The sequence below is a fragment of the Neolamprologus multifasciatus genome, chromosome 10 (assembly GCF_963576455.1).
Source record: "Neolamprologus multifasciatus chromosome 10, fNeoMul1.2, whole genome shotgun sequence".
Classification (NCBI taxonomy): Eukaryota; Metazoa; Chordata; class Actinopteri; order Cichliformes; family Cichlidae; genus Neolamprologus; species Neolamprologus multifasciatus.
The window spans coordinates 20147897-20175246 of NC_140448.1; the positions used below are offsets into that span (position 1 = coordinate 20147897).

The 27350-nt window shown below is 40.6% G+C and overlaps 1 long non-coding RNA gene across 1 annotated transcript in view; it reads left to right on the plus strand.

Annotated features, from left to right (window-relative positions):
* Positions 1 to 23469, plus strand: part of LOC146510172 (uncharacterized) — a 183163-nt gene extending 159694 nt beyond the window's left edge. Inside the window, exon 2 of the long non-coding RNA XR_014876479.1 lies at positions 23394 to 23469. This is a non-coding gene — a long non-coding RNA (uncharacterized LOC146510172). The remainder of the gene's footprint in view (positions 1 to 23393) is intronic.
* The last annotated feature ends 3881 nt before the right edge of the window (positions 23470 to 27350 follow it).

Here is a 27350-nt window from a genome sequence, read left to right on the forward strand (position 1 = left end):
TGCAACTCTTTATGATGTTCTCCATACAAATCCTCTATACTAAACCTCTATATACTCTATATCAACATTCTCAAAGCAAACATTGCATCTGTAGTGTTTTTTTCACTGCATGAAGTCATAATACTACTGTTAAATTCTCTCCTTCATCTAGCTTCAACAACCTTTCCCATGTCTTCATGGCATGGCTCATTAACTTCATCTGACTGTAGTTGTTAAAGATCTAAACCTTTCGTCATCACACATTTCATCAGCACCAGTTCACTTCTTCTCCAGTCCCCAGGGACCCTCTTACTCTCCAAGACTGTGTTAAACAATGTGGTTAAAAAGTCCAGCGCACTTTCTCCTAGACTTCTCATACCTCCAGCGGTATGTCATCTGGACCAGTTACCTTTCAACTTTTCATCTTATTCACAGGAGAAAAAATAAACTACATTTATTGCCTGTTTACTGTTCATATAATCTATATTTGAATATTACAGCTTTCATCAGGCTTTTGAAAGAACAATAATACTGCCATGTGGTGAATTACAGCAGCACATGGGGATATCACTCTAACCAAAACTGGTATTTCTCAGCCTTTGTTTACAAACTTCCAGTCATAAATAAGCTCTCTCTACAGTGGCTGACGGCTAAACAGTATTTATATGATCTGTTGCCTTTGAGCAGGTTTTCAGAGGTGATGCATTTTCTGTGGTAAGAGATCAAGAAACATGTGGTACTGTAGATCTGAAGTATGGAACCACAGATTTACTACACAGTTCATGCCATGTGGCACTGCAGCAGAGATAGCACCTCACAGGGAGCCTCTCTCCTGCCCTCACAGTGAGTGTGGGTAGAGAGCTAAGATTGTGGATTTTGTGCATTAAGTAGAGATCAAAGATGGAGCTGAAAGTGTGAAACAGTAACATTACTTGTTAAAGCAATTAAGACAGGCATGTCGTCAAAAGAAAATGGCAAAGATTATGTTTAGGTTTTAATACGTTTAGGGGGGAAAAAAGAAGCATAAAATGTTTATTCCTCCTTGCAGCATTGTCCAGAGGATTTTTCATGGTAAGCTATGCTGACTTTCTGTATACTAAATCATATTAGACTATCTTTGAACCTTTGAGGTTTTAGAGCTGCTTTTTAAGTTTGAACACAAACAAATGATCAATCAACATTTCCCATGAACTCCGACGCTGAATGTGCATTAAAAAAGTTTTAAACACAATTTCTGTGCTTTGCAATTGAGGCAAAAGCAGAAATAATGCCTACTGCTGAATGCACACAAGCTTTCTCAGGTTGTAGTATGATGGAGAGGCCCAGGTATTTTACCCCTGCTATTAATAATGTGAGTCATCATATGAGCCAAGATGTGAAACCAGGCATGGTTCACACCTTGGCCTCTGTGACAGTAATGACCCACGTCTTGTTTCACACCTTGGCTCATGTGACAGCGCATAGCTCAAGTTAAGTAGGCTTGGTGAGTCGAAGTTGGAACACTGAGTAATTCTTAGAGAAAAATATGTTTAGACAGGAATACTAAAAAATGTTTGGGTTTTTTTTCCACTGGTGAGGCTGTTAAAATAATTCACAGGCCAAAAACATTCGTATTTGTCACTCTTTTTAATACCAGTCAAGTACAGGAAACAGTTAGTTGTCCAAAACAAAAAGATAAAATCAGGATCAGTCAAACTGCATGTTGAAGTGATGAGAAAGGAACTGAAATTTGAATGGATAAAGAATCAAGTCTTGCACTCTGTCTGTTATGATCATCAGTCAAGCACCAAAAGAAACTAAACTGCTCTCAGCTTCATCCTTGACTGTCAACATATCTCTTCTACTAAATGGTGAAAAAATGAAAGAACCATATAAAGATATTTCCAACATTTCTCAACAAATGTATGTAATTAACTAACATTTCCAGCACAGCAGCTCCGTAAGTTCAACTACTGGCCCAATTAAAGAGTCGCAGCAGCAATGAAAGTTGAAACATCGTGTAGTAATCTGTGAAATGCATTTTGCTTCAAACGCGACACGACTTTTAGAATATTGTGCTCTCTGTGTAGGCTAAAACCTCTCAATCCGCCAATAATGAGAAGTCTCTCTACTCTTGATGTGAAGTTGCTGACACAAAGCTTTTGGAGTGATACATGGCTTATAAGTGTGTGACTAATAGAAATAGAGGGATAATCCCTCTCACTGCTTGGGTCTGCAACTGACTGGCTTTGGAAAAGAAGAGAGCAGCTGATAGCCTTCCTTTCATCCCAAAAGATAGAGGGTGAGAGGAAGAAGGGAGAGAGAAGAAGAGTGCAGAGGAAAAATGAATAAAAAATGTAAAACAAAACAATGCGATGAGAAACCTTCCAAAGAAGAAACACAGCAATTACTGCTGTGGTTACAAAATACAACAATAAAAGCACAAAATCCTGACCCTAAAGAGTTATCTCGGCCTCATTATTGCTTTTTTGTTACAATTTTTCTTTCAAATTTCAGCACATTAAATACTCGAGTGCTAGAATTCACAAGCAAATTGTTGCTCACTCATTTGTGAAGCTGAAAAACATCTATCACACTACCCATTTCCAGACCTGCACAATCTAAATTATTTCAGGTCCAGTGAAGTTATCATTGAGACTGTTCTGCTAGCTCTGTAATCAAGGGCAGATGGGCCACTTGCCACCGGGCCTTTTAGAAAACTGCTTGGGCCGAGTAGTCAGGAGCCCCAAACAGCCTTTAGACAACAGCAGCGCCAATTGCACATTGGCTGTTTTCAGGGACAGTAGGAGAGATCTGACTTCCTGGAAATGAAAAGAAAAAAAGAAGAAAAAGAGGAAGACAGCGGTATGTGGCACAGATGATAATCCAATTCAATTAAAGTTTATTTATATAGTGACTTTCAACAGAAACAGCCACCTAAAGGGGCTCTAGATTGTAAGATTGTAAGTAAAAACTCCCTTCTAACAGGAAGAAACCTCCAGCAGAACCAGGCTGAACCTTGATAGGCTGGGGGGGAGGGGAGGGAGGCATGCCACACTTTATAACTAGCATCGTGTTTTGTTTTATAGGACAGCAGCGATGGAGCGATTTCAGAAATGAGTGAAAAAAATCAACATGGTTGAGAGGAGTTAGAAATTAGTTGTATCCTAGTTGACACCCCCCCCCCCCCCCCACCACCACCACCACCACCACCACCACCACTTGGACCCTAAAACAAAAACAAACAAACAAAAAAATCAGTGAGTTGCTTCTTTAACATGTGAAAATTTCACAGTCCATTTATCTTTGCTAATTTTCACAGCTAATTAGATTTCAGAGAATTGTAGCTTCTTTCATGTATCTTTTGATGATTACTAAAAGTCTTTTGGTTTTGGTCTAGGCTTGAGGAGCATACAGCACGACCTGACTTTGACTGCGTGTTCTTCTTTTTCTTTTCCCCTGTTTCAGTGATTCAATGATTCGATTCGACTTCAATGATTTCACATATATGATTAAAAGTCGTTGTTACCAGCAGGAAAGAAGAATAAAAAAAACAGCTTTTCTCTCCAACTTGGACATGAGTGAAACAGACATCATTTGCAATCTTATGATTAAAACAGTCAATTGAATGACCCCCGGTGCTGTTCACACTGTGAATCAACACTTATTTTTAACATTTTAATTAGCAGCACATTTTTAATATCATCTTTACTTTCTATACATTTGACCTGTTGGTTCTATGTGTCAGTGTGTTTTCAGAGAGCAGCCTCATTAAGTGTTTCTGTTGTTTTCAACCTATAAAATGAAACAAAATGAAACAAGAAAAGGTCTTGATTGCTACTTTGAGAACATCGTCCTTTAAAAGAATCGCTGTGTTTAGTTTGCTCCAAGCCACATATTAGATAATAAATATAACATCAGGGAGGCACAAATGGGTTTGTGTTTTCTGAAATGAATGCTTGGGTACCTCAAGCACTACAGTTATACAACAGCAAACAAGCTGTAATGCAATTAAAAAACAGCTACCAAAATGCGCTAAATATAAATGACCAGAGGAAAAAAAAAGTTTGCATGTGTGTATATATATCTTATCCTCTATTTCTTACCTCTGTTGAAAGAATCTCTTCTTTCTAAGTTTTGTTTCATAATGCTCTGTCTTCGTGTTTCTCTTTCTTTGCTTAGCGGAGCCATTAAAGTGCCGCCTGAAGGCTGAGAGAGGGAGAGCTAAGGATGTTGGGCAGAACATCTCTTGGATTTGTGGCAGTACGTCTGGAAGGCAGGGATTGAGCATGTGAATGGAGGCTACAAATGGAGAGGATGTGCAGATTAATGGATTCAGAAAGCTCTTGAGTGTATGAAGAGAGGAAGTGGAGGAAGCTCCTTTGATCTGAGTTGCTACTAATCCCAGACACATCCAGTAATTAAGCTAAACTAGGATAATTTCACTCTGACAGAGACTAAAAAGTAATTCCATCTACCTTTTCTCACATTGGATACGGGCCTTAAAAGAGGCTCAACCATACAGGTGCTTCAAATTACTACTTAGACCACTTGCTTGTCAGTCACCATAAACACACTGTGCATATATGAATTTGTAGACTCTGTAGGCAAGGGATAAGACTTTTGCAATATGGAGCTTTCTTGTTTCTGTTTGCAGTCCAAGTGATCTGATCCGTCATATCTGAGTGGACTCTGGTTGGATGCAGGTGCATGGTGTGTGGTTGCAAAAGATACACTGAAGAAAAAGAAAGGGGAAATTTGTCAAAATGCTTTGGACAGCCATCAGCTATGATGTTATGACAGTTTAACTGTTTATTAGGTTTCCTAATTTATATGCCATCATAAATTAGATATTCACTGCAAATGAAAGCCACAATTTGCACTCATAGGCTAAGTCAGCATACCAGGGAAAAGTGTAGATTTTCTAGTTTGAGGGGGTTGGGGAAGCATATCACAGGGGGTCTGGTTCTTTTTGCTGAGCCTGGCAGACTGAGGATTCAATCTTCCATATTAGTTCTACAACCACACGGGTTGGAGGAAGAATGGTCATCAGAGCATTGTAGCCTCGGAGAGAACTGTTGAGACCCCAAGTAATAAATATTTTGTATTTCGTTTTTTTGTAGGGGGGTTTGGTTTGGTATACCTTAGTTCTCGTATTTTGTCTACACTCCAGAAATATCATGCATCAGGACCATCTACAGTGTTTTTTAATGCCAGTAGTTCTCACAGACATGCTACGAGGTCATGCATGAACTGAAAAAATGAGGCGAGGTGGCATTAGGAACATGATTGTGACAGCCTTAGATTAAGCTAGGCGACATTTTTCCAGAATAAAAGTGGAGACATTGCTGGTTTCAAAATGCTTTTCATTTATCTGACAAAAAGCTGTTTTCCTTAGCATCCTGCTACTGTAAATAGTTAGTCTCTGTTCAGTCTCAACTAAAGAATGTTACTGCTATCTTTAAGATCTTTTGTGCATGTTCACACAACACACAGACTGAACCAACTGAAATTGATATGCTATATTTATCTGAGTTGCTGTGGTTCTTACGAAAATTGTCTAAATAAATAAGAGATGGTAGATGGCTCTTAAACTTTGACCCTTAAATTAAACTTTGCTATTTTTATGACCACATCATAGACGAAGGCAACATAAAGTGAAAAATACAACCAATTAGCAGAAGAAAAATGTTCAGGCCTTTGGTAGTTATTTCTTAATGGAAAGATACTTTTGCGTTGCTCTTTTCACAACTTGGCTGCTGTGCCAAACACTTGACCCCTCTACCACTTTATTTGGGTTACTGCTGCAGGGCTATTTTGTGCATGGCATCCACTGAACAACAAACACGTCCCGAACCAAGACAAACTAACCGACCTGGACAGATTGTTGACATGAACTATTCCATCCCTAATAGGTAGTGAAACTAAACCTACTGAAGAACAAAGACCTACATGCTTGACTGGAGTTTAGTGTCTTGGATGGCAGGATATAGACTAGAGTTCTTGTGATCAGCCCAGACAGTGAAGGTTTGTTCTGTTTCCAGCAACCAATATTTCCAGTCCTCTAAAGATACCTACATCACAGTTTACTTGACTGGGGTTAAAAAAAAAAAAAGAAAGCTGATGAGACTTATGAATCTTCTACAGAAATGTGTAAATCACCCAGGACATAAAAACTTCCTGGATGCTGGAGTTGTTTTTACTTTCTTCATCTGCTCACTCTTGAATGTAAAGACCTTGAAAATGATACAGATGAAACACTGAATTCACTCTTTTCAGCTTTCAAATACAACTTGTTCTCAAGCACTCTGTGCAGCACTTTACTGACGTTTTATTGGTGTTCAGCTGGGCTGACAACAAAACGTATCAGATAGTCATGTAGTCAATATATTGCTGATTAAAGCCAAAAGGTGAGATCTAATGGTATAATAAGTACTCAACCTGTATTAGAGGTGTATAAAAGCTGTTTTCCATTCGTCTCACTAAGAAATGTGAACTAGCTGATTCACTCAGTTCCATGAGATGGCATTTTCATAGTTTTGCCTCTAAACACAATCAGAACAGTCTTCAAAGATGTGAGCAGCTTTTTATTTATGTATTTTAACAAAAGCATTGCATTAGCTCTTTAAGGATTTTTATACACAGTCCTCCACATAGATCTAACTGTATCTCCTTGGCTAGCTACACGGCTATTGAACCTACTGACTCTAATGTTTACCAGATTGTTCTTTTGCTGAAAACTCATGCAGACTCAGACGACAATAAACTTTTTAATGGTTTAAAAGAGCAGCATGTATGCAGGTGAGAGAGGGTTTCCTAAGAGAATAGTTTGAAGCTGAGGCGTTCCAGCGAGAGCCAAGAGCCACCAGCTGACACACCAAGGGATTCCTGTGCAATCTGGTGTTTTTGTTCTCTTCTCATGCCACTGTATTGAAAAAAAAAAATCCTTGAAGCCCACGGGTTCCAAGATTGTGTGCCACGTCACTATAACTAAGTTGTTAAATGTGTGATACTGAACAACTTGTGTTTTATGGGGACTACAAAACTTTAAAATTGCAATTTTCCCAGCCTGGTATGTGTATCAGACTTGATTAAACAACAACCTTTGTCTCATATGTTCTGTATTTGAATGCTTTGCATGCCTTGAACCTCTTATACTATACTATACATAGACACTGGCAAATTTCAAATCTCATGATTTCTTCACCCCCGCACTGGTGCAATATTTTTCATATGCTGCTGATAGTAACATTTTCTAATATTTCTCAGATGAAAAAGCTTCACGGTTCCTTTTCTCTCTTCTTACTAAGCACAGTTCAGACCGCACTGCTACCACGTGAGTACCGAACATAAACCTGAAGAATATTCAGGTTTTATTGTGCCATTTTCATTACACCTCCCATATAAATAATGATCCTTTTTCTTTTTTTACATTCCACCCCTCCAACCCGAGGTATCTGCACCTTGTCATTAGCTGTGATCACATCTGTGCGGCATGCTTTTTGCTCAGATTGTGCACTGTTCCTGACTGATACATGTGTAGGAAAATTACAGGAAAATTGTACTTCCATACTCATCACAAGGCCAGAGTAAAACTGACCCACATACACACAACACTGACTGCAGTCCAGAAAAAAAACATCTGACGAGAAACACAACATGGCAATTTTAATAGTGGACTCACATACACTCAGACTATTAAATAAGTGTTCTGTCTTGATGATAACACCTTTAATCTTATCAGTATCACCCTTGGTCTACTTTGTGTGCATTATAAACAGATAAGGTTCCCCGAGGCTCTGCAGTGCTGATAGATGCTCGTGCTGATTTGATCCAAAGGGTGAGAAAATACGATGCTTCTGGACACTTGATCAAGGTGCCAATTAGCTGCAAGTTATCAAATTAGTTGGAAAACATCTCCACTGCACATAATGAATTCTCACCTCTAAACTGAAGTTGGCAGTTCTGACATGCAAAATGGCGTTCTGCAACTTCAGGCCTGATAAACAAGCACAAGCAATCTGGCACATGCCCATGCTTGGAAAATTAGGCTGCTGGACATGCATACTTTGCTGTACGCAATCATTTCCCTTCTAAGCCGAATGCACAGTAAGAGAAACCTGGAGTACATTGCTCCTGGACAATGTTCAGAGATGCTATGAAGTCCTGCTGAATGGTGAGCAATTATTTCAGTAATCTTTCAATCTCGCTAGCATTTTTAAATGTTAGCAATAAACAGAATCAAATTTAAGTGAAAATCCAGCACTTCCTTTAGCTATCTGCAGCATATCTGGGTTTACAAAAAATGCAGTTGTAATGTTTTGTACAATGTGCACTCACAGTTGGGACTGCAGCACTTGTATCAAATTAAATTGCATTTGAGAAAAACTGCAAAGATTTTAACTCTATATGCACTGAGGTTCTGCTCAATAGATCACTTGTTTATTGTCCCTGCTCTATTACAGTTTATTGAGAGTGAATAAGCTGTGCCATGGAGGAAGAGAGAATGAAATCGATAATATCTTTGCTCTGACGCGTCAGATCCACCAACGCTTTCTGTCATTTTGCTCTCAATTGACTATTTATATTTTCTGCTTCACTCTTCGTAATCAGCACTCTAATCAACTTTACAACATGAGGGGAAAGTGTGTGTGTGTGTGTGTGTGTGTGTGTGTGTGTGTGTGTGTGTGTGTGTGTGTGTGTGTGTGTGTTTTGAGACTAGCCCATCAGGGGAAAGTGAATGGTACTCCATGATTAATCATTTTCTACTCACTTTGGTTGGTGTATGCACAGCTGCATGCTTTCATGTGCATTTGTGTGCAAGTAAGTGTGTGTGTGTGTGTGTGTGACCTATATCTGCAGTAATTATTACTGAAGGAATACACACACACACACATACACACAGATTCTGCAGCTAGAGGAGAAGGCGTAAACTCTGAAGGACGTGGTCAGGGTTTGAATAACCACTGGGCTGTATTGGCCCAGACTCTAGTGCAGTGGTTGACAACCTCTGCAATACAGTAGATATGCTTGATAAGAGCTCAACAACCACACCACAACATCTCCACGTTGACAATTCGTGGCTTCAATGACATCTTTAATAACATCTTTGCTAAAATATCACTTCTTTTTAAGAGTCTTCTTTTTTAGAACCTACAGAAGCCTTTTTAATTTAATCCTTCTGAATTGCATCATAGACTGAATCAGCCATACTTCAGTTCGAGCATGAATCACATCCAAGTAAACTGAATTTTGACCGTTTTCACAGGAAATAAAAAAAAAAAACCGCTGAACTGAAGCCTAACTCTGTCCTGCCTGCTCATTCTTATTCCCCCAATGATAAAAAAAATGTACGATATAAATAAACTGTTCTCATGCTGAATGAGATATTAACATCGTTCTGTCCTCTATTCTAGACAAGGAGAAGAAAAACATAATAAAACTCTAGTTGTTTTAAAAAGAAAAATGGGGGGGGAAAAGGCGAAAAGATAAGGTATGACACACCAGTCTCACATTTACAGTTTTATCTTCGACTGTTTATTAAGGTAGTAAAAACCTCTTCCTCTCAGTATCTTCAGAGGAAGCGCAGTGACACCTGCTGGCTATTAATATGTATCCCTTTGTGGGAACTTTGGGAAAAGAAACACACCTCACATCTTACCAGATTGCGCATTTATTCTTCTTTCACTGACATGCTGTGCTCCATTTGGCGGCAAGGAGCATAATTACGTTTTCAGACTACTGTGTAAATAGATGAAAAGTATTGTTTGTGGACATTTGCACGTTTGACATTTCATTAACACCAAAGCAGCTAAAACTGATTAACAAACCCCTCTGCTCCTTAACCGACCAGATTAATAGTTTAGAAGTTTACTGCACTTGATACTCTGAATAAAATGTGTTTGATTTTTTTTGAGCAGCATACAGATCTTTGGCTAAAAGTTTGATTCACAGGTTTGTTTTGTATATTTGTCTATAAGGAAAATTACACAAAAGGTGCAAAAGGAACATGCTATACAAAATATATGGTCATGTTTTAGAAAAACTCTGTCCAATCTTAAAATATCTTTAAAAAAAAAACAGAACAAAAAAAACTCCAAAACAAATCACTATTATATTACATGTTTGATTTACCTTGTGCTATTGGGTCTCTTTTGTCAGAAATGTCTTTTTTGTGTATATACTCGAACCTACTTATTTCATTTCACAAAATAAGTTTATGTGACAAAAGACAAATCTTCTCTTTATTTCTGCTCATTTCTTTATAATTTGACAGCAGGAAGCAGAGACTCTGCAAATCAAAGTTTAATCGCATTTGGCTGTGGATTAGTAATAACAACAGTAGTAGCATTGTGTTTATGTGACCTCCTTTTGCATCGGAAGATGTGTACACTGTGGTCATAAAGAGGTGGTTGTTCTTAGCAATAATACTTGGGTAGGTTGTGGGATTTGGTGCTAAGGGGCCCAAAGTGTACCAAGAAATGCTCACCCACACAATTACATCTCCAGCAGCCGGAATTGTTGAGCCAAGGCAGGATAGAGCCATGCTTTTAAGATGTTTACACTGAATTTCTGACCCGATCAGACCTCATCGGACAAGAACCAAGTTTGTCAGAGGAAACAAGAAAACAGTGTTTTAGTGTCTTCATACAGACACTTAACTGAAGAGCACAACCCCACAGTAATTATTTTCTAAAATCATTTCCTGGAAACTGATTCCCAACATTCATTTTCAATGTATATTGAACTGTGAACACTTTCATAGTTCAATACTTATCATCTGACTACAGAATAAAAGCTATGCAGTCAGTTCCTTGAATTTTCTAGGAAAATTACAGTTTTCCTAGAAGTAGTTACATTATTTCCAGGGAACGTTTATGACTGTGACCAATTATTTCATTTCTGGAAGATTAACGACATTTTGTTTGACTGCCAAAGAAGTGCATTACAGTACAGTGACATTACAATGCCCTATGCCTGATGATAACTGTCTGCAGTAAAACACTAAGCAAGAAAAAGCCCTTTATCTAATATTACTTAAATTATTTTATTAGTAACTAGAATGTTGTAAAACATGCTCCAAAGAAATTCAGCTTTTTCTCTTATCATAATTACAATTTGATATGGGAAGAGTACTGAATCATTTTTTATTATCTATTATCAGCTGCTGATGTAAACATTTACACTTCACGGATTTTCCCACACAGCTGTCTCTGGGGTTTACAGAGAATGGTCAGAAAAAGAGAAAATATTCAGTGAGCATCAGTTCTTTGGGTGAATTGCTCTGCTAATGTCAGAGGTCAAGAAGAATGGCCAGGCTGCTTCGAGCTGACAGGAAGGCAACAGTGACTTAAAGAACGACTACCAAATATGTGCAGAAGTCTTCAGAATTCAGAAACACATCAAACTTTGAAGCAGGCTACAGCAGCTGAATACCACACCCAGTGCCACTCCATTCACATCTCTCACCCAAATTGGACAATAGTAGTTTGGAAAATTGTTCTCTGATCTGATGATTCTTAAATTCAGCTGTGACTTTCAGATGGTAATGCTCAGGATTTGGTGTAAATAACATGAAAGCACGGCTCCATCCAACCTTGTATGAGCAGTTCAGGCCGCTGGTGGTGTTTGACACATTTTCAGGGCCTTAGTAGCAACTGAGCACCATTTAAACACCACAGCCTAGGTGAAAATTATTGCTGATGATGTCCATCTCTTCATGACCACAGTGTATACATCATTGTGTGGCTGCTTCTAGCACGAGAACCTGCAACGTTGCAAACCAAGTCAAAATGGTTTCTTGAACATGACAATGAGTTCACTGTGCTCAAATGTCATCCACAGTCACAAGATCACAATCCAAGCAATCCAGTAGAGTATCTTTAGAATGTGGCGGAATGGGACATTCACATCATGGACGTGAAGCCAACAAATCTGCAGCAACTGTGTGATGCTGCGATATCAGTACAGACCAAAATCTCTGAGGAACGTTTCCAGCACCTTGTTGAATCTGTGCCACAAAAAATAAAGCAGGCAATAGGATGTTCAACCCCTTACTAGTAAGGTTACCTAATGAACTTAAAATCATAATCTTGCAGCAAGCAAGCCGTGACTATCGATGCTCGTCACAAGGGGGCGCACTAGCCCAAGATAATTTACAGCTGAAATTCCAGTGAGTCTAACCTGTTATAAAAATAAACAGCAATGCTGGACTGCAAACTGCTTTGAGTTTGATTTGTGTGATACTGCATTTTACAATAAGCAGTAAACCACCAGGCTGAAAACACAGGATGTGACATACCTTCACTTTAAACAGACTCAAGTTTTATAGCACTATGAGCCTGAAAACTGCAAAGAACTAAACCAGCTGTTACTAAATATTACTAAAAATCCAGCTTCTCTCAGAGCTGCTGTAAGAAGCTAAACTTTAACACACAAAAAGGTCAGCCTAACAATGGAGCTAGTGTCTAGCTGTTCTTCCATTTGTCTTCCATTTGTATTCCTGGATGTGTCATGCGGTGATTACTTGAACATAAAGTCATAAATAATTCATGAAAAGCATCCTAAAAGTCTCATTAATAGCTCACGAATGGCCCGAGGACTGCCATGAAGAAGTCTTATTCAAGCCACTGGTCACAGATATTATTAGAGCTCCTTGCGGTCACATGAAAACAACAACAGAAAAAAAAAAGTCTTGCAGCAATAGATGCTTCTCAGATGCTTCACAATTTATTAATTATTATTTTATTTAACTTCAATTGTCAATACAAGAGCTTCAAAATGGTACACATTACATTTACATTTATTTCCTCGCCACTCCCTTTTCCATTTATATTCCCCCATATAAAAAAAAACAACTTAAAAATGTCAAGCCACAATAATAAACAAATTTTTGCATAATTTGAAGGGAGAGACTAAACTGTTTGTGTCTGAACAGACAAAACAAACAACATCAGGAAACAGTTGAAAATATGCAGAAAACACTGGGTTTCCATTCCTTTAGCCACACCGCGCACACACAATTACACACACAAGCACGCATCCACATACAACAGTATATATTTCGAGAGACAGTTTTAATGGGGGTAAGCAGTGAGCAGGGTTAAGTGATAAGCATACAAAAAAAATCACAAAACAGGTTCTTCCATTTGAAACTGAGCCATGACGTTTATTGGTGAATCCTTCATAATAGAGACGGGTAGAATGTCCTTGTTGTGCCACAGCAACTAAATAACACAATGAGGCCAAACTGGCCTGCTGTTGGCAGCAGCTATGAAGCGAAACACGAGGACTGTCTCCAGTGGCACTCAGTTTATGTCGTTTTGATTCTTAGTCCATCTCCGTCTCATCTCTGTAGGAAATCTAATATCTTCTCGTGATGCATTTAGCTCAGAGTGCAACACGATGACAGATAGGACTAGATGGAGGGACATTTTCACAGAGTTTTGCTCATCATAAAAGAGGCCTTTGAGTTAATCATGATGTGGCAAGGGAGCAAAACATGATGATTCATATATTATCTGTTTTCATCAGCGCGGCTTTCATCTGTAGACTTATTTACCGTCTTTCTATTTTTACAACACAAGCATTACTTTCATGGTTCATTATCTCCTTAATAGGTCAGTCAGCAATTACTAAGATGTATATTTATTTGACTGCTATCTTTGTAGTCAAACGACTTTCTAACTACGTCGTAGAGCCTGATTCCAAATTACAGTGTGCGTGTAAACGCTTGTAGATGTGGCAGTGACTAGGACTGCTAAAAAGCTTTTTAATCATGACTGTGGTCGTCTTTATTGTAATACACTTGAAGTCATGAGGTTTTTTTTTTCAAGTGAGACAGATTTGTGGCTTCACACCACCCTGTAACGACACTACAGTCCCCCACTTCGCTTGTTTATGTGAAGATGTATTTACTGCACTGATGATGTGGGGGGCCTTTACGGCCGGGGACATTGTTTGACGTGCTGAAAAACCTATGCTACAGCGTGAATCACTCCTTGCAATAAGCACTGGGGAGTTACTCTCGTGATGATGTGCTAATTGGGAGCTTTACAGACACTAGCTTGCATGAACATGTTTTTGCAAGTGCTATCACCTGATCAATTAATCATTCAGTGAGCATTAGTAAGGATTAGGGCTGCCTAAAGGACTTAGTGTCATAAGTTCAACATTTTAACTTTATTATACACCTAATTACTTTGTGTTTGCTGGTTCTAATTCCTCAAAACCTGTTAAATAATATCACATTTGGAAACAGCCACAGAAAACAGATAAACGTTGTCATTGCATCCTCTCCTAAAAGATGCTTTGCTCATTAGCAGTAAGATATTTTCTGTTTGTTCGGGACTTAATGACACAACATAACCAGCTACTGCCAACTTTGACATATGACCTCTTCTAAATGCTCCAACTGTGACACTGACATGAAATATAAAGTGTTGCAACATAAAACAACAAAGCAAAAAACAAACCACAGGCTTTGAAGGGTATTAGAGGTTCCCCACATGAAATAGGATAGGGTTTTTAAGTCCTAATAAGTTCTTAATTTAGTGGAAACACACCAGAGATGACACACACACATACATACGTGCTCAATAGCAGCTTCCCAGCACGCTTGACTTATTGCCCCTAAATTATGTTTTTAAAGTGTGTGTCTTGCTTGCTCCACATGTTCTGAGGTCCAGTTTCAAGAGATTTCAGCTAAAGGTCACAAAGAATATAAGGTTACCGCGAAACAGCGAAACATATGGGGATAATATAACTCGTCATGATCTGGACAAGTGATCCATAGAAGTCTTAGGTTTGATTTAATGTACTGATAATTGCTCATTAGGCTACTTCATTCCTCCTTTTGTGCCGGTTTTGGGTGTCAAGTTGGAGGTTGCTTTCTCAGGGTAGTTATATTAGAGCATGTGGAGACCAGGAGGCTAGATCATTAATCAAAGCACTTTTTTGCTGGTTACATAAGCAGCAGATGAGTGGAACATATTGTCTGATTGAGAAGAGAAGTAGCAGCCACCATAATCCCATTCATCACCAGCTTTTTAAAGTGTCATCAGCTGGTGTAAAATAGGAAAAAAACGTGAACTTCTTTCAGTACAAGGTACATGTTATTACTGTAAATTAAAAAGATATATGTGTCAGAAAAAGGTAAATACACACTAAAGTAGTAGAGTAAGTCAGTACTCTAATACGCATTGTAATTTTGAGGTTCATTTTTTCTGTTTCTTTTCAATTATAAAGCCCAACTTGAATTAAATGTTCAATACAACATGTTGATACTACAACAAATCAATATGTTCAATACTTACCAACATTAGTTATTATTCATTTAATAATAACAGAAAGAGGCGGAAGTGACAGTCAAGGTAAGCGACTAATGTTGTAACTGACGTCAGACGCCGGAGATTTTGGCGGAAAATTAAAGCAAATGGTAGTTTAGATTTGAACAAATTTCTTTAAGCTTCAGTATTACCAAATACACTTATCAATTGTCTCATAACTAACAATATTTGTCTAAATTATCTCCAACACCCTGGAGAACAACGGGGAGAGTTTAGACGCTCTCCAAGATTATATTGATCAGTGCTTTCAGGATCTCGTGATGAAGAAGGCCCAGAGTACAGCTTCCCCGGCCAAATCTGAGACGCCGTCGTCGAAAAGACAACGCCCGGCAGATTCCCCCGGCACAACATCGCCAGCTGGCAAAGATATTGCCGACATACTGGAGTCAATCGACAAGCGATTGTCCAGTTTCGACGCAAGGCTGTCCCTGGTGGAGATTCTTCACCGGGAATTTAAATGCTTGCGAGAATCCCTGGAGTTCAGCCAGCAGCAAGTGGAAACGCTCGCTGCTGAAAATGCCACGCTAAGGGAGTCGGTGAAATCTCTCACAGAAAATGTTACTCAGCTAAATAGAGAAAATAAAAAAATAAAAGAAACGGTTATTGATCTACAAGCTCGTAGCATGCGTGATAATCTAGTATTTTCTGGTATTCCAGAAGCCGCTGGAGAGGACGCGGAGACCACGGTAAAAAGCTTCATCAAAACCCACCTGAAGCTGCCGGAGGACATGGTGAAGAACATCGTCTTCGATAGGGTGCATCGCCTCGGCCCCATTCGGGCTACGGCCGGGAGACCACGTCCTATCGTGGCCAAATTCGGCCACTTCAAACAAAAACAACATGTGAAAAGCCGCGGCAGGGAATTAAAAGGAACGGACTTCAGCGTGAACGATCAGTTCCCCAAAGAGATCCTGGAACGACGCAGGGTCCTCTTCCCACTTCGACGCGGCTTCATCCAGAAAGGCTCCCGCGCTGTCATCGCTGTGGACCGGCTGTACGTGGACGGACAGCTCCACCGCGACCCCAACATCACTCCGTGGCTGTATTAACTTCAGACCAGATAAGAATCCGCTACACCCTTTCCCTATCCACTCACACTAACTTGGATTAACATTTGTTTAACTTACCGGTATCAAATCACATCTTAAGTGTGATTTCATAGCAATATTAACACCATCACTCTCCGTCAGTGATTTAATTGGAATGTTTACGTTTTCTTTTCTCTCTTCTCGTTTTTTTTTTTTTTTTTTCCCTCTCTTTTCCCCCTCTTGTTTTTATGCTGCTCACCCTCGTCCTTGGTTTCTTTCTTTATTTCTTTCACTGCTTCGATCACCTGCTTCCACACTCTTCCACAAACAACATCATTTATTTCGACACTTACTCACTGCACGATCACGCACAGTCATGCGCTCAACGGCAGCACATTTACATCAGTCAGACAGCGCACACAGACCTACAGGATACACACACTTAAGCCAAGCATACTCATATTAGTAAATATGCAAACACATAGTCAGACTCGGGGAGCATCTCGCCACACATTTTTTCTCTCTCTCCCTCTCCTTATTTATGAACAAGTGATATATTCTCTCCACCTGTCTAAGCGACACACACAGAGTACACCCCTAGTTATGCACAGACATCTATGGGTGCACTAAGATTCGTTACATGGAATGTAAATGGAGCTGGCTCCAGAGAAAAGAGGTTAAAAATATTTAACCAACTCAAAAAACTACAGGCAGATGTTGTCCTTTTACAAGAGACCCACAGACCTCTTAGAGGTTCGAATGAACTTAAAACACCTGAGTTTCCTAATGTGTTCTCAGCCTGTTATAATTCTAGACAAAGGGGAGTAGCAATTTTAATTCATAAAAAAATTAATTTCACAGTACTCGATACAGTTATAGATCCAGAGGGCAGATTCTTAATCATTAAACTATCTATACTTGATAAAAATCTATGTATTGTAAGTGTATATGGTCCAAATGTTGATGATCCCTCATTCTTTCACGGTTTTTTTCAGTGCACTCTCTGAACACTTAGATGGCACACTTGTGCTTGGAGGCGACCTCAACCTTGGACTGAATGAAGAAATGGATAGGCTCAATACAGCAGGAACTCAGCGTAATTGGCAGTCCACAAATATAATCAAACAGTATATGAGCGACTTTGGTCTTTGCGATGCATGGCGCTCCCTTCACCCCACCAGTAAGGAATATACTTTTTTCTCACATGTTTATCACTCCTACTCTCGTCTGGATTATTTTTTGGTCAGCAGCTCACTGCTGAGCGACATTTCAGACATTGAGATTCATCCTATAGCTGTCAGCGATCATGCTCCTGTATCTCTAACACTAATGCACAAGAATAATACTATGCCAAGTAAAAACTGGAGATTTAATACATCACTGCTTAATGATGAAGACTTTATTAAATATTTTAAAAAAGAGTGGACTTCATATTTAGACTTTAATGACACTCCCGGAACATCAGCTTCTGTTTTATGGGAAGCAGGGAAAGCTGTGATGAGAGGTAAAATAATTTCTTTCTCATCACATAAAAAGAAAAAAGAAAACAAAAATATTCAGGAATTAGAAAAAAACATCAAATCACTAGAAGAAGCCTACGCGTCCCACCAAGATCAGGAAACATTGAACAAAATACGCAAAACAAAACTAGAATTAAATGAGATAATTGATAGAAAAACAAAATTCTTAGTACAAAGACTACGCTTACAAAATTATGAACATAGTAATAAATCCGGTAAATTTCTAGCAAACCAGTTAAAAATAAATAAAGAAAAAACAACTATATGTGCTGTTCAAGATTCATCTGGGAACACAATATATGAACCGAAACAAATAAACAACATTTTCAGGGATTTCTATAAAACGTTGTATTCACCACAAATAAACCCATCTAAAAAGGAAATTGATCAATTTTTAGACAACATAACTCTCCCAAAATTATTAGAATCTCAAGCAATGGCACTGGATTCGCCACTGACATCAGGTGAACTCCAGGAAGCCCTGATAAATATGTCCAATAATAAGGCTCCAGGTCCAGACGGCTTTCCTGCAGAATTCTACAAAGAATTCTGGACGATTCTAGCACCAGTTTTTTACAGAACGTTGTTAGAAATCAAAGAAAAGGGCAGACTTCCATCAAATATGAATTCTGCAAACATTAATCTCCTGCTAAAACCAGGCAAAGACCCTGTATATCCCTCAAGCTATCGTCCAATATCCCTTATTAATGTAGACCTCAAAATAATCTGCAAAGCTCTCTCGAAGAGACTAGAGAAAATAACCCCCCTCTTAATTCATCCTGACCAAACTGGTTTCATAAAAGGTAGGCACTCATCAACAAATACACGTAGATTACTTAATTTGATAGACTACTCATACAGTAAAAACCTTGAAACTACAATATTTTCCTTAGATGCAGAAAAAGCGTTTGACAGAGTTAACTGGAAATTTCTATTTGCAACTTTACACAAATTTGGTTTTGGATCTTCTTTCATCAACTGGTTAAAAATATTATATAATTCCCCAACAGCTTGTGTCAGAACAAATGACCAGACATCCTCCAGCTTATGTCTCCTGAGGGGCACCAGGCAGGGATGCCCACTCTCCCCTTCACTGTTTGCAATTTTTATCGAACCACTAGCAGCAGCAATTAGACAGAATTCAGCAATTAAGGGCATAAAATGCAAGAACGTAGAACATAAAATCAGCCTTTATGCTGATGATGTGTTACTCTTTCTCCAAAATTCACAAACCAATATCACTGGGGTGATTGAATTGATAAACTCTTTTGCAAGAATATCAGATTACTCAATTAACTGGTCAAAATCTACAGTCCTTCCTATTAATTGCTGCTTCCATAATTCCTCTTCTACTCCACTGCAATCGGGAAATATAAAATATTTAGGTATTAATATTTCTCCCAAGCTTGCAGATCTAACTAAATTAAACCATACCCCACTTTTAAAGAAAGTAGAAGGTGATCTGGCTAGATGGAAATGTCTACCCATATCACTCATGGGAAGGGTTGCTGCTATAAAAATGATGGTATTACCAAAAATAAATTATTTATTCTCAATGATCCCAACTAAACCGCCGCAAGATTGGTTCAGATCTCTAGATTCATATATGTCCAAATTCCTTTGGAAAAATAAGCCCCCACGTATAAGCTTAAAAACACTACAAAAGACCAAGGATAAAGGAGGATTAGAACTACCTAACTTTCAGCACTACTTCTTAGCCAACAGGCTTCAGTTTATCTCAGAATGGCTAAAACATACCCTCTTAGATGAACCTTGGCTAGATGTAGAACAAGCACTTTGCAATAATCTAGAGATTTCAGATCTACCATTTATCAGCTCAAACATCCAACGACATGAATGCTTCAAAAGCATCAACATCAGCTCTTCTCTGACAGCATGGTGGGAGTTTCTGAAGTTGACAGAGTCTTCATTAATCCCATGCAAACGTACACCTATCTGGAACAACCCTGACATATTACAAAACAATAATATGATAAACTTTTCAGATTGGAATGGTAAAGGAATCAAATATGTAGAACATATACTAGAAGGAACAGAATTTATTTCATTTGACAGACTAGTTACACAATATGGGATCAACAAGAAAAGATTTTTAGAATATCAACAAATTAAATCCATAATAAAAAAGAAATTTAAACTGGGTCAAGTTGAACTACAAACACCACCAAGTGTGGTTCAATTTTTTACTCTTAAAACCCCCAAATTACTATCCAAAATATACAGAATGCTTTCTAAAACAGATGAATCAATATCACTTCCTATTGCAAAATGGGAAGCGGATTTATCAGTTAACTTAGACCAAAACTTCTGGTCTCAGATTTGCTTAAAAACCTTTCATCTAATCAGAAATCCCAGTCTTCAATTAATTCAATACAAAATACTACATAGAGTGCACTATACAGGTCATCGGATGTTCAAGATGGGCTTTGCATCTACCAACAACTGCTCACACTGCCAAACCAATTCACCGGACAATTATATCCACGCTCTTTGGTTCTGTCCACCAGTTCAGAAGTTTTGGCGCGAGATATGTGAAGACTTATCAAAGTGTCTGAAATGTAACATTCCAACTTCCCCCTTAGTGTGTTTGTTGGGCAGCTTAGATAATGTCACTTCAGAAAAGAATATAGCCCATATGGTTTTCACTGCTCTATGCATAGCCAAGAAAACAGTCCTCATGAACTGGAAAAATAAAAACAATCTTAATTCTAACCAATATAGAAATTATCTATTAGATTACATTAGTCTTGATACAGCCTCTGCCACCACATCAGATCAATCGCTCTGGGCTCCTCTGATCAGCTCCATCACCTAGTGGGGGTGGGGGGTCATATTTTGGTCTCGCCTTCACTGTTGTGATTGGTGTGGGGGTAGGGTCAGGCTTGGGGCGTCGGGGGGTTCCCCGGGAGCATCTTCCTTGGGGGGCTCAACCCGGGGTAGCGGTCATGGCCAATTAGGGGCTCTGTTGGCTCTTAGGTGACGGCTTCCTCGTGGCTACGTGCAGCGGGGCTAGGGGAGGGTCTGTGCTGACGGACGGGGGTTACTGACCTGGTAGCCTGGCTGCCCCTGGGTGGGTCCGGGACGGGCGTGAGGTTCTGGGGGCGCTCCGGCTCTGGCCTGGGGCCCTGGCCGGGCCTCGGGGGCCTGGGTCCTGGTTGGTGTGTTGCCGGGGTTGTGGGCCGGTGGGTGTGTGGGGGCCCGCCACTGGCGCAGGGTGCCGCCGGTGCGCCGAGCCAGCTGGGGGGCTCTTCAACTGGTGGGGGGGGGGTTGTCACATCTTGCAGGGGCTTTCCTCTCTCAGGAACTCTCTCTGCAAGAGGGGGAGATACAGGAGAGGTGGAGGAAGATCTCAGCCTGGGCGTCTATTGTCTTATGTAGTCTGGAAGATGAGTGGATGATGGGGTGGGTGCAGTTTTCTCTGTTGTGGGGTTGAGTGGACTGCCCCGGGCTCTGTGGGGCCGGGCGGCGCCGCTGCGCTGGGCCCCGGTTCGGATGGGCCTGGGCCCCCCTTCCCTGGTGGGTCGCGGAGTATGGGGGTGCCTACTGGGGTCAGCGGGGGAGCTGGCCCCAGGGAGGGGTCACTTGCTCCTCCCTTCCTTCCCTCCCCATCTCCAGCTGCCTCCCTCTTCCCGCTCCACCACAACCACCCACACATGCAGGGCCTTGGAGTGGGGGTGTGTCACCAGGGTGCAGAGGAGGTAACCCCCCCCCCTCTGTCCCCTTCTGGCTGCCTCTGCCTCAATTTTATCCCGCAACTTAGACATTCACATTACTCACATTCTCATTACACATAAATATAGGATCTTGGGGGTGGGCACGCTACACGGAATCCCAATTACCATCAGGGTGTACACCTCACCCCCGGCGTCGTTGCCCACCTCTCAATTTTAAATACACGTAGACATTGAGGGCTAGCAGGAGGGACTATGCGCTTACCTGCTGCTCTCTGGCAGGTAGCTCCATGCCCTCCTGGGTTTTAAACGCACCTTAGAACACACATACATCAACACTACAATGAGCGGGTGGAGGGAGGTTAGGAGTCTTCTCTCACCCTCGTTCTCTGCTTTCTGCTGGAGCAGGGGGGCTAGGAGGAGGAGTTGGCCGTCCGACTGGGGTCCGGAGTGTGGGGCCTCCCTGCTGCTGCGGAGTCGGGGCGGTCTGCTTCTCCCCACTGCAGGGAAAAGGGTAACACAACCTGGGTCTGGGTGCAGTTCCCCCCTCCAGGGGCAAGGGTACCTAGACCCGGTTCGTAGAGTACGCTTGGGGAGTGTGATTGTGTGTACAGCGTCTCTTTATGTCTGTCTCCACGTTGGTTGAGTGTGGAGTAAGTGCATATGAGAGCATGAGGGTGGGAATGGATGTTTGTATCTGTGTGTGCCTGTATGTCTGTGTCTGTATGTCAGGTTGGGTATCAGATGCCACCTCTCTGAGGACAGCTCAGGCCCTCCAAGGTTTGGAGGCCTATCTCCCCCCACCACTTCCCCTGCCGGGGGCGGACTCCCTCAGACGTCGGTGCGTTGGTGGTTCTTTGTGTCCGGGGGTGGGCGTCCGGATACACACCGGCTCACTCCTTGGCGGCTGCTTATCGGGGCCTGGAGCCTGGGGCTCGCTTGGGCCACTTCGGAGGTGGGGTGCCCCCGGCCTCTCGGCCTGGGGCTCGGTCACTCAGGCACAGCTGGCTGCCGGCGGAGCTCACGGGCACAGCTGGCTGCCGGCGGAGCTCACGGGCACGTCACTGCAGCCCCCCCTGGCTTCTGCTCCGTGGCTGCTGGGTGACCCCTCATCTGGGACTCTCCTCAGCTCTTTCTGGGACAGTGGCGCGGCTGCCCCTCTGTTGGTCTTCCTTGGTCTCTTGTGTTCTGGGGGCCTCTGGATGTCTGGGGTTTTGATCTCCTCCATACCTGCTTCATGCCCTGGAGGACGGGGCAGTGGCCCCCCACACCCTCTAGCAGATCATTACATGAGGGAACCTTTTAAGAAAACAAGCGCGTCCATGCTCACAGGTGTACACACGGGTGATCACACACACAAACTACACCCTTTTTGGCTCCTACCTCAATGCACACTGTGCTGTCGATCTTACGTGCTGCACAATAATGTTTAATATTTAGTATTTACTGTCATATTCCCATATATCATTGTGATGTGGTTTATTGTATTACTCTCGTTTTCTTCTGCTTGTTTTCTTTTTTCTTTCTCAACAGGTGATCCAGGTGATCGATATATGTATTTTTTTTTTTTTTTTTTTCTTCTGCTTATTCTGTTGGTTTTTGTTTTTTGCCCTTCTCCCCCGTCCCTCTTCTCAACTGTTTTTCTTCCCCTCTTTCTTTCTCCCTTTTCTTTCCCCCAGTCAAGTCTGTCCCGTATTCAGCAAGTGAAAATAAAATAAAGAATAAAAGGTGAATCAAATGGACCATTACGGCAAAGCTGGGATGGTCAATTTGGTAAAGAAAATCCGTTGGGCATCTTTCTTCGCCTTTAGACAATAATTCTGATGGCAAAAGAACCAAACGGGACAGGCAAAAAAAAAAAAAAAAAAAAAAAAAAAAAAAAAAAAAAAAAAAAAAAAAAAAAATAACAGAAAGAAGATAATAATTTTGCATCCATATGTGTGACATAAGGTTTATTACCTCCACCAAGGGGGTTACGTCTTTGGTAGTATTTGCCTGCATGCCATGTTGTCTGTAAACATTATAGCTCAGCAGGTTTTGAGTGAAAGTGTAAAGTGGTGTCGTGTTAACAAATCCAGGGTCTTCAAGGCCAACTGAATGATTTATGGTCAAAAAAATGACCAAAAAGCCTTATGGGATGGGTACCGGTGTCCGGTGCCATGATGGCACCGGTTCTGACATAAACGGTAGTAACCAGACCGAAAAGCAGCGCACATTTCGGTGCTTTATTTCGGTGCTTTTTTTCCCTGAGATGTGATACACTTTGAATTCTAGCCAATCATTTTACGTTTCCGGGGATAGTAGGCGGGTCCAGGTACGTACGTTCTTTTAGAGCAGAGCTACAGATTAAAAATGCCCAAGGCGAAGCGGTCAAAAGTCTTGCTGTACTTCACAGCAAAAGATGCAAACTCAGCAGCCTGCAACAAGTGCTTTAAGGTGATACTGTGGAAAGGAGGTAACACCTGAAATCCGATGAAACACCTGGCGACGCATAGCGTTTTTTTTAAAAGCCGAAAAATGCGCCGTATTTGATAGCTTGCTGCGAGACCTCACACCGAGCGCATCTACTGCAGGTGTGGTGCCTGTTATCGGACGAAGAGTTAGCAACATCCCCCAAAAAGCTGAAGAGTAGAGTCCTGGCCCCTAGCCCTGCCAGTGTAGCAGAAATGATGAGGATGATGATGGCAGCAGCAGCCGTTCTTCTCTGCGTGAGTAGCTTAATGTTGTTCGTGTATAATTTACGTTGAGTAGGCTAACCACGTTATTACATTAATGTATGTAAGGTGAACTAGCAAACACCATCATAGCTACATGCGGCTGTCTTCTTGTTTGATGGCAGATACTCCCTTCACCCTGGCCAAAAAGGCAAAAATGACCAAATAAAAAGTGGGAAACAGTTAAACATGAGAGGTTTTTGGATAAAGTTTTTGTTTTTTCCATTGTTAAAGCACTGCTTCCAGCCAAGAGTGATACCATATATGCCCTATAGCTGCAGAAAAGGCTAACATTGTTATCTTTTTACTAAAAAAACAGCTGAACATGAGAGGTTTTTGGACCAATTTTGTGTTCTCCATTCTTTAAGCACCGGTTCGAGCACCGTTTAAGCACCGGCACTGTTTCAAAAGTACCGGTTTGGCACCGGTATCAGATAAAACCTAAACGATACCCATCCCTACTTATAACTTACAAAATATGACTCTTGCACATGTGCTGTGTGTTGTCAACATAAAGAAAGTACTGTATAATGATTTACAATAAAATCTCACATCTGACCTCTGACCTCTCTGTCAAGCTATATAGATCTATTTAAAACTATGTTTCTCACTGCAATTGTTTCTATTGGCAACATATATGCATGTAGGGAAGGATATATGGGGATTCTAAATATCACATGACTATCATTTGACCGCTTTTCAAGGTCAGATAAGGTCAAATGTTCATAAGAATGCATTATATCCTTGAAAAAAGTGTTGTCAAGAGAAAGACAATGAGCTGCCTAGTTAGTTAGACGTGTATTACATAACAAGTCATGTTCAACTATTTACAAATCAATACCTATTATCCATTACCCACTCCTGCATGCTTGTGCAATCAGAGTAAGCATCTGTCATGCTAGCCTTATCTATTTTACAGCACTGCAAACTTCTTAAAATACAATTAAGAAGAAAATGAAATGAAAAACACAATATGAGTCCCTTAAAAGTAAATAATGACCAGAGAGTGTGCTGCCTTGGTGCTGGTTTACACTATCGAAGTGCTTCTTGTTGTTTGCATATTTTCGTGACCACACTTCTGGTCTTTGCATGTGTATTTTAGTCTGTTGCATATTGGTCTCATATTGGAAGCAGAGTTTACATAGAAGAGTCAGCAGACAAAAGTCTTACCTTGAACTCTTTGGCCTTTGTGACTCAGGCCTCAGTCACACAGGTCAGGCAACAGGCAGGTCAGTGAACAATGTGTATTCTTCGACCTCTTGGCAAGCGGCGGTTGGCTTTCTGTGTAATCGATTACGAAAGCCTGACACTTGCATGGACAGAGTTCAGTCAATGACCCCTGGCAACCTTCAGTCACTAGAGAAAAACTTGTATTCCTTGACTGGGTGTCAGGGAATACACTTATTCACAAAGATGCAAAAAGATAAAATAAAAGATAAAAGATAAAAAAAATCCTTATGTGGGTTAGGAAATGCATGCAGCAAGTTACTTTGCTAAATGACCATGGTGGTAAATGAAAACTTAAATGAACTTCAAAAATTCAAAATGATAGAGTTTGGGTGCAAAATGATTACTATAAGTAAGAACACATCAGAATTTGGGTTTATTCTGTGTGCCAAGCATCAGAGGGTTTCTGGCCTTCTGACAGGAGACATGGAAACCACTGCAAGTGCAAACTAATGTTTTTACAGTTTAATCCAAATCAAATCCAGACACACCCAGAGTGGTTAACCTTCTCTGACGGGTTTTTTTCTATGACAAAGACAGCGTAACACCAAAGCAGAAAGTAACTACAGTGATAATTGTAACTTGTGAATGTGAACACAACTGGTTATTCTATTAATTTACTGTCAAAGGAACTGACGTGTGCATATGTGACACTTTGTTCATGCAGCAACCGTGAGCATCATCAAATAAATGTTTCCTATTACACTTGTGTTTACACAAGTCTACACACACACACACACACACACACACACACACACACACACACACACAGAGGCTATATATACGGCTGTCTTGCATGCCTCTTTATTGACAGTTGACAGCTTTAAGCCAACATGAAGTGTGGTTTTCACTCCTCCTGTGTAATTGACATCCTGTTGCTTGTCAGCCTCTTTTTCTACCTTTCCTTCAATCACAACATGACTGCTTCATTCTCACACTAACAGCGCAGGTCACATAACAAATCCCGGGGAAATGATTTGGTTGTGTGCTTGGAATGCAAATATCTATCTTTGTGTGATCTTGTGTGCTTGAGAAGTGAAGCTACATCTATCTCTCAGAATGACTACAATAGATATGTTACCTATTTATGTGGATGATCATAGCAGAATTATACTACGTTACATTTACAGGTTCAAAGATCACCACGCAGGCTGCTTCTTATGTATTAACAAAAGAACATATGACACAGATGTTGCTGACTTGAGATTTATTGATAAAAAAATTCAAACCGAAACATCAAACAAACAAAAAAACAAACAAACTCTACACTGGGTACTGTGCAGTCTGGAGCAAAGTCTTTCACACAGATGAGCCCAAAGTGGAGATTTTTAGCCACAATGCAGAACACCATGTTAAGTGAAAGCACAGAATATCAGTCAAACACGACTCGTTGGTGGTTCTGGGTTTGTTTTGCAGCCAGGTGTTGATTGAGCCAACCATGAACTCCTCTGAGTACCAAAATATTCTAGAGTCAAATGTGAGGCCATCTGTGTGCCAGCTAAAGATTTGTCTAAACTGGGTCATGCAACAGGACGATGATTACAAAGCACAGCAACAAATATGAAACAAAACGGCTGAAGAAGAAAAGAAGCATGGTGTTGCAATGGCCCAGTCACTAATTGTGGGGGCACCTTAAAAGAGCTGTGAATAAACTAATGCCTGCAAATGTCAGTGAACTGAAGCAACAGTTTAAGGAAGAGTGGGCCAAAATTCCTCCACAGCAATGTGAGACACGGATAAAATCATACAGAAAACAATTACTTCAAGTTGCTGAAAAGGGTTCAGCAACCTTTTAAATAATGATGTGTACCATAGTTTTTCGCACCCATTGTTTCTGTATTTTAACATAATTTTATTAAATAAT